Genomic DNA, 8,924 nt, shown 5'->3' on the forward strand with positions numbered 1-8,924 from the left:
AAAATTCTTTTGCACGCATTTGCATTAGTGCAACTAACCTCGTTTAAGAGCAAAAATTCTTTTGCATCATCAACTCAAAAGCGAGGTTTGTTGGGCTAGTTTTAATACTGACGAAAGAATTTTTAAATTGGTAGCCATTTATGAATAGGGTCTATAATCCTTTGCACAATCGTGGAATAGTGGATTCCAAACTTTGGCGCAACTTGTATCAAATGGGACGTATGACAAATCTATGGTTCGGCTGCTCAAGTTTTCTAGCGAGCTAATGTAGGAGTGATATTTCTTCGTTGTTCCTCTCTTCAGTATAGCTCTTATAGAGTTAGATATCCAATAGCTGAAATTACAAATCAAAATGACTTTCTCAAAGACATCAAATGTCGGGAAAACACACTCCTTATCTTCGAGGTCTTCGATTTGAAAAGTCAGGGGTTTAAGAATGTCACTCATGCTCTTCTTTTTATTTTTTAGCTCTTATTAACCGAGCAGGAGGTCTGTATGGGAGAATCTTGGCCGAGGTCGTGAGTACAGAATTTCTTCCATACAGACCGACTTAGTTCGGTTAATAAGATGTTTATTGTATGGCAAAGAAGAATTCGTTTAATGTAACTGGTTTGCGAACATTTTGCTTGCGAACGGCGATGAACTTAACTTAAACCTGCCGAAATTTGCTCGTCATCTTTACTTTTTTTTTTTTTTCTGTCATCAGGCTTTTTGGCACTTTCATAAATGATTCAGCAGAAAATAAAAGAAAATGGTGAATATTCTTGCATTTTAGTTTGCAACTTTTTCACATCAAAATGTAACCGGTCTAGGTGCCGGTCTGGATGGGAAAATCTAGACCACAGTCAATATCGATTTCAGCTAATCAAATTCGTGAATTCGGTAGTTCCCAGTCCTTGTGAGACACAGCTATATAATAAATTATAATAATTATGGTTAAAGCGGTTAACCGAGGTTTTCCCGTGAAAATTACACCCTCAAATCAATATGATTCTGAGTTGAGGACTGAATGATACTTTTTTTTTTTTTTCAAAACCACGGTATTCTGCTTGATCAGGGTCCACCATTATTTAGCACAGGTTGGCATTATCCTTAGCGCTGCAATGAAAAATAAATATTAACAAAAAGAAACTTTAACTTTCAGTAGCCATTTTATTTTCTCCTTGTTCAAAAGCGGAGTATTCGATGTCAAATTTTCTTGCCAGTTCGAAAGTACTGCTGTTTCTTTTCAATGTTTCATGTATTTTTCGAAGGAAATGCTTGTTTCTTCTGCTTGTTAGGTTGTCTATGTAATCTTGACACTTTTTTTGACATTGTCTTGATTCGACGACGTGGAGGACAGAGTCCAGACATAATTACAACGCGCCTTCTAATGAACTTATCTTCTTTATCGGTAGCTCCTATAATATCCCATTTTTACTTCATCCACTTAATAATTTCAATTTAAAAAATGTGAAACGATCCATTTGATCTGTAGTTTTAGTCGATCTAAGTAGTGTGAATTCACTTCGTGTCACTACTAATGGTCTCAACAATTCCTGAACTATCCCTTTACTGCTCCAAAACGGTCTGCATCTTTGAGAGAAAGGAGAGGTCGGCGGAAGCCGGGTTACATGTCAGAGCACCCAATTATCTCGAATTTCCCTGAGGAAACACGGAAAGTTCCCATTAAAGGGACACGGTCAGCTTTGGGACCGCACTCACCTGGACACTAGTTTTCTCACTTTGAAAAAAGTTCACCTCAACCTGAAATCAAACTACATCCAGAAATCCGCTTCAATCTTCGCAGTGTTTTGCTTGATTTCCAATCGTTTACTGAAAAGCCTGTTTTTGAGTGTGCTTTTGCTCATCGTATGATATTATTTTTATCATACTTGATTGAAAACAGTATGGATCGCGTCTCTGTGATATGCAAATTAACTATGAAATGGTATCTAATGCGCATGTGCTCCAGCTGACTGTGTCCCTTTAACGGTGAAGATAAATTAAATTATTATTCAACGCATTTTTTCTGTCTTTCCATTGGCCGAGAACCTACCACGTGACTTACAAATAACGGCGTACAAATAATGGTCCGCTCAGGAGTAATGCCGAGTAAACGTGTTTTGTTGATCTCATGCTCTAATGCAAATTATTATCACTTTGTCGCGCATTGTGGTGCATTTTGCAGGCTAAAATGGAGAATTTGGCGGGCTAAAATGTATTTTAGCACGTTGAAATAAACCAATAATTGTTCAGACTGTTTTGTTGTCATGTTAGTGGTGAAAGTAACTAAACAAAAACCATTAGCGAAAGAAATTATCTTTAAGAATAACGTGAGAGAGGTCTCCTTGGGAATTGCGCCTTTATGGAAATCTTTTAACATTTATCCTGTCTTACTTTTTCTTAGCTTCTGCCTTGCAAGCCCCTCGATTATCTAAGGAGCAAAGTTTTCAATTTACAGCTTTACAGCTAACGTTGATATATTTGAGGCCGATCCACACTGCCGTAAATTCATTCGAAAAGGCATTCATCGGGGTTTTAAATAAATTGGTGTAAAGAAAAATACAACAAGATAAAATAAAATAAAACTCGACGTACTCAAGTCAAAAACGCCTTTCAATTTTTGTTGCTTTTGCCGTTTTCTCTGAAAATGAAAATTCGGCAGAACTTTCTTTAATTCCGCCAAGCGTCCAAAGCAGTTAGTACAAGCTGCTGTCAGTGCACTTTATCAATTAAGAACGGACAAAGGTGTTTTCAGCTTTCCGGTTGTTTTGTTATCGAAAAGGAAATGATGGGCAGCTTTCCTCTCCTTTCACCTTCGCAGACAAACATGTCTCGTCTATTTTCTTTGGAAATGAGTATAAGTCTAAAACACGATGCAAAGAAAATACACAACTGAACATCTGCTTTCATCCAAATGCAAATCCAAATGGGTCGATCCACCGCAGAGTCAGATGGCTCACTTAGATGTTTTAAACAGCCACCATCCCTAATTCAGTGAACAGCCGGCAAGTGCGTATAACGCTTGGGAAGACCACGCTCGAGCGCGGCAGCCGATCCCTTCGTTCACCGATTCACCAAGTTCGCTCACATCCACCTGTTTTAGAACAGCCGTATTGAATCTGGCAATTATATTCGAATTTAACAAGCGTATTTCCCTCTTTGAAACGCTTTCGAACGTCAGATGGGTTGATTTTACTTAGTCGAGGGAGCCACACTACGATCTTCGATTCCCCAACATTCCCTATTTGAACAGCTTATGACTTCGGACACGGCTTACACCCTTTATATACCAAAACAAGAGTGATGCTACATGTGCTTTAATGGGTGAAACCATCCAAAAAAGTGTTTTTTTTTGGGGGGGGGGGGGGGTGGGAGGGGAACTAGACATTTTTATTCATCACTCGTTCATGTTTTTGCTGAAACTATAATAACTTTATGGAAGAAAATAGCTAATTTTAATAAAAGGCGTTTCATTCCTGACACTGTTTACAAAAACTTTCCCACGCCATATTAACGTGAATGCAATGAAATATGAGCCTTGCTTACGAGCAAGTCGTAAAATATTTCGTTATAACAATGTTTAAATTTCGCGAAGAAATATTTTTATGATTTCCATTCCAATAACTTTATCGCCGTTTCTCTACAACAACAGGTTATTTGTTTTCCTCATCTTTGGTCAAATAAAGCTACAGAGTATGGGCGTCAAACACATGAGCTGACACACTTTATTACTAATAAAGACGGAAGACTGAGCTATCTTAAAAGAAGGATGTTTACATCAGGAACGTGTCTTTGTTATGTTAATAGCAAGTTTTAAGACGTTAACAATAATTGCTTGCCACGCTTACCTCGAACGATTTAACACGACAATTCAATTCTCTAAACATACAAAAGTTCAGTTTTTTTGACCAATAAAACGGAGCTTCACCACTTCAAACATGTGCAAAAGCACGCTTCACCGATCAATTTCAATGCTACAGTAATAAACTCATTTTTCTCATTTTTTTTTTTTTTTTATGACTCAGTGCCCTCGGAAAGTATTCATTTTTGTTTCAGAATTGCTCAATCATCTCACCGAGATCTCTCTGCTTTCTGACTGTGTTTTGAAAGAAACACGCACTAATCTTAATTGAAATAAATTTGAATTCTTTGTAATGTGGTCTATACAGAGAAAAATTGCAATTTATTGTTTTTATCTCTTTATTTACAGCTTTAATCAAGTTTTCATTCGAGACATTTTGCTTTAGTTTCAACAATAAAAGAATGTTACTGACGGTTACCATACTGCGGTCAAAAACTCGAAAAACAATGGCAAAGCACTTGTCTGATTGTGTTCTTCACTTCTTGCCTGACTTCCTTTAGCTTCCAATAGTAAAGAATCGGATTTAATGACGAGTTTAACAAACCTAAGGTGACTGCATAACTCCAAGCGTTAACCATAGATGAAGATAGTCCATTATGAGCCCACAAAGCCGCCACTATACAATAGGGTAGATAACAAGCGACCAGCGTCAGTTGCAGCCATATTGCACTGGACAATGCCTTTTTGTATCGCGCTATGTTCAGTTGATTTGTTTGGTTCGGTTGTTGAACATGGTCTTGTAACTGAGTTTGCTGATGACGGAGGGTGAAGAAAATCTTTGTGTAAGAGAAGATCGAGGTTACAAGACATAGTAAAATAAGTATAAAGCCATACCGTAAGGTTATGAGGGAATTTATAAGCCAGGTTGCTGAAGAGGCAGTGGACACAATCCAAAGGGAAACAACGATCACCCAGGTTCGCTTTAAAGTTACAACTTGTCTGTATCTCAGCCCCAACAACAGGGCGAGAAGTCTGTCCACGCTTATTGCAGTCAGTGTCCACATAGACGCGCTACCCAGTGTATATCCTGTTATGAAATGTGCCACTAATGCGTAGCGACAAATATTCTAATGTTCATTCACTACAGATATCCAAAAGGTAATAATGACAGGCTCTGAAATAAGACCAACAGAGAGATCAGTTGTCGCGAGACTACGAAGCAAGAGCTTGGATGGCGCATGTAGTGAGGACTCCTTGTGAAAAGTAATCAGGATCAGAACATTCCCAAGGGTTGCACTAATGAACAGAAAGGAGTTTAAAACTGAAAGAAACATCAAGTGGCCACGTAGTCCAGTAGTTAAACCAGCGGAACGTAAAAGTTGTTCAACTGTTTTCTGCGGTCCATCATCAGTTAAGTTTGCTGTTCCCATATCGATAGTCACAGATGTAGTAAGTTAATTAAACGCTTGAAATAACGAGACAGAAATTAGTTAACGAAGAGTGCCGAAATTTTTAGAGCAGTAAAGCGGCTTCTCAGTTAATATCTTTTCCTTCTCCCTCACTCCGTTCGTACGAAGGAAAATCATTTTCCTTCTCCAGAACGCTGAAGCATAACACAAATACACAAGACTGTAAGGCAGGCAGAGTGAGAGCACCTGCCCGACGATGCTTTAATTCATTTCACACTAAGCTAGGCAAATAAGTACAAACAATGTGAGGAGGGGAAAACTGGCTACATCTTTACGACTGAAAAAGCCTAAGTAGGAAAATATTTAGTTAGTTGTAACCTACTTTCCAGAGAATCTTTAGCATGCATATTCTTAGCTTTCTCTGATTTCCATCGCCCGTGAAGCATTAATAACCTATCAGAAGCACCTGATTTTATAAGATTGTCTGCTATAAAGGTAGCACCGCCTGATCTAAGGCTATGAGTACTATAGGGGATGGAGTTAATCCCTATAGCTGAAAGCGATTCTTTAATTAGCTCTCTACACCTAGTATAACTTAGTCTCCTAGGGCCTAGAGTATACAATTTGGCCTTCTTGACAAATTTAAGGGTTCTAAAAATGTGAGCAGATGAACTTAGATCAATACTTGCTGTTGAAAAATAACGGGCTAATAATGAATGAGGACATGCAAGACCACCACTTTTAGAAATAAACACAATATTGCCTTGCCTATATTGATCAGTTTTGCTATGCTTAACATTAATCTCTAGATGATCATCAAAAACTACAATATCCGAAGCCTGTATATCTAAAAGCTCATTAACCCTGAAGGGGCCATAAAAGCCTAAAACAAAAATTAATGCTGTACGTAAACCACTAAGATTACAGCCTTCATAAGCAAACTTAATACAAATTCGACGTATCATATCAGGAGTAATAGGCTCCTTTTTTCTGACTGGTCTGCTAAATACACGTTTAATAGCCTCCACAATGTTGCGAGATAGTACAGAATCAACTGGATTACCTTGTATCCCGTATGGAATGAGATCATGGACCCATTTTAACGCACAAAACGCAGACAAAACAACAGCATATGATTTTTTGGTTTCGTGAAGATTAGACAGGTATTCAGATATAAGTAAACTATCACAAGGCAAAACCAATCTTAGGCCTCTGGACTTCATATAAAGACAGAAAAGCCTGTATTGAGCGACATACTTTTTAACAGAAGAATTAGCCTTAGACGGTAAAACTTGCTTCAGCATTAAACGCCTTTTGGCAACACAGGTCCGTCCCCAAGAAGTGGCTTCAGTCAAATCCTAAGGAAGCAAAAATACTAAGAGATAATATAAAATAGAGGGAAGGGGATGTGCTTATGCCGATTTAGCACCGGCGAAAAGTTTAAGAAAAAATCCATAGCCAACCGGCCAAAGTCCGCTGTCCATAAAGACAAACGGCTAAAAGAGTTCGTTGCCATCCGGCTAGAACCTGATGCCAACCGGCTCCAAGGACTGCCAAAAAAGGCTTGAAAAAACTGTAATACAATAACACAGCGTGTATAATATTTAAGTACGATCCAGTTGGTTTGTGATGACGCTGTCAGAAAAATTAAGTTTGACAGCGATGATAAAACCATTCCAACTTGACGAGCCTAACAGCGAGTTAATGTTGCGCCCTAAACGCAACGCTAGCGCACCTTCGAAGAATGCGTAATCAACAACAAAATTCCAAAACCTATTGACCAACAGTGGCCAAAAAGGAGCAGACGGCCAATGCGGTGCAATTAACGTTCCACTGGCACGAGATCTAAACATGAAAATGAGAACTTTAGACAAAATTGGAATCGGTGGTACAAGGAGACAATTTTCGCCTCGTCAGTCCTGGAAAAACGCATCCACACCTGACGTCGCAGGGTTCCAGAATCTTGAAAAATATTTTGGAACTTTTTTGTTGTAGTGAGCGGCAAAACAATCCACAGTATATGGCCCCTAAAGACCGTCTAGCTGCTGAAAAAACTCGGGGGCAAGTTCCCAATCGTCATAATCAATTATCTTGCTGAGGTAATCCGCCTTATCATTGAGAGATTGGGGCACCCACTGAATGTCCAAAACAATTCCCAATTTAAAGCATAGCGAAAAAATATCAAAAGCTAACTTGTGAAGATTAAAGTGCATACTACCAACTTGCGCAATTCTTGCGGCCCCCTGGTTATCGGTAAACCACTTGACTCTTGAATTAGGCAGAAAAGGACTGAATGAACTAAGGACGAATTAACTGTACAGCTAATAATTCACGGTAAGTGGAACTCTCCTGACGTTCAGCCTCAATAAACATCCTATGAGCACAAATATCTTTCCCGTCAATATGGCCAGCGCAAGCAACATCACTTGCATCTGAATAAATAGAAACAAATGGAGTGACCGAATCAGACACGCTTCTAGTGTTAACGGAACAAAGATTGTTCTTCCAAAACTCAAGTTCAACTACACAGTATCTATGAAGCAAAAATACACTATCCCAATCTTGGGCGGCAGCCACAGACATCTGACAATGCCTGGTCATAATTCGAGCGAGGTTTCCTAAAACGGGACTCAGATATGATTTTTCCAACAATGGAAGGCAAACTTCTTGCTGATAACGCACGAGGTTGTAGGGCGCTGTCAATGTGGGACAAGGCCTTATCTATTCTTACTCAGTAATGCTAATGTTTCCTTGAATCCCATCCCAAACAATACCAAGCCAAACAATAAATTGTACAGGAACCCAGACTGACTTGTCGTCATTAGATATGAAGCCCGCCGCGGCAAGGTCTGATCTAAGAATGTTCGAATGAATTTGGCTCAACGACTCAGTAGACTCAACGTCAAAACCATCATCGAGGTAAACAACGGCACGTATTCCCTGAGATCTCCAATGCTTTACTAAAGGTCTGAGCAACTTGGTGAAAATGTAAGGCGCCGAAGATAAACCAAACGGGAGAACTGTAAACATAAAGAAACTAGGTTCCCCATCAGACATCACCCAGATAAAACCGAGGAATAGCTGGTGTTCTGGAAAAATATCCAAATGATGATATCCACTTTTGAGGTCAAATTTGGTGAAGTAGCTACCTTTCTCAAAATAGTCTAGCCCAACTCTCCAGTCCTCGAACTTGAATTTTTGCTTAAAAACGTGGTGATTGATGTACCTTAAATCCAAAATCAAACGTCTTTTCCCACAACTTTGAACCGAAACAGAAAGCGGATTGATAACGTTGAGGCAACTCTTCGGAACTTGACAAACTCTTCCCGAGGAAAGCAACTCAAGAATAGCTGAGTGAACGAACTCGGAATGTTCTAAACCAGAACGATTATTGCTAAATTCTGTTGGAGGCGGAGAAACATAAAACGGAATTTTGTAACCTTCTCTAATACAGTCGATGATAAAAGGTGGTGCGCCAATCTTCTCCCAAAACAGAACATGAGCTTTAAGTCTCCCCTTAACACCTGGCGGAGCTGTACCAGGGACCAGTGAACCAGACTCTAACTCCAAAGAAGGCAAAAACGAATCTTCTACCTTAATGATATCTTCGAAACATCCGACCGCATCATCATGTTCAAATAGTTGACTGTCGCTCGTCTGGTCTGCGGGATTGCTCTCCAGATGTACTGCCTGAGCCAAGTCTGGTTGTGTTTTTGTAATTCCCGAAT

At 39.3% G+C, this 8,924-nt stretch overlaps 1 pseudogene; it reads right to left on the minus strand.

Moving 5' to 3' along the window:
• Positions 1 to 4,275: 4,275 nt before the first annotated feature.
• Positions 4,276 to 5,217, minus strand: LOC145481642 (melanocortin receptor 5-like; annotated as a pseudogene).
• Positions 5,218 to 8,924: the final 3,707 nt, after the last annotated feature.

Source organism: Orbicella franksi, chromosome 3 (assembly GCF_964199315.1).
Source record: "Orbicella franksi chromosome 3, jaOrbFran1.1, whole genome shotgun sequence".
Classification (NCBI taxonomy): Eukaryota; Metazoa; Cnidaria; class Anthozoa; order Scleractinia; family Merulinidae; genus Orbicella; species Orbicella franksi.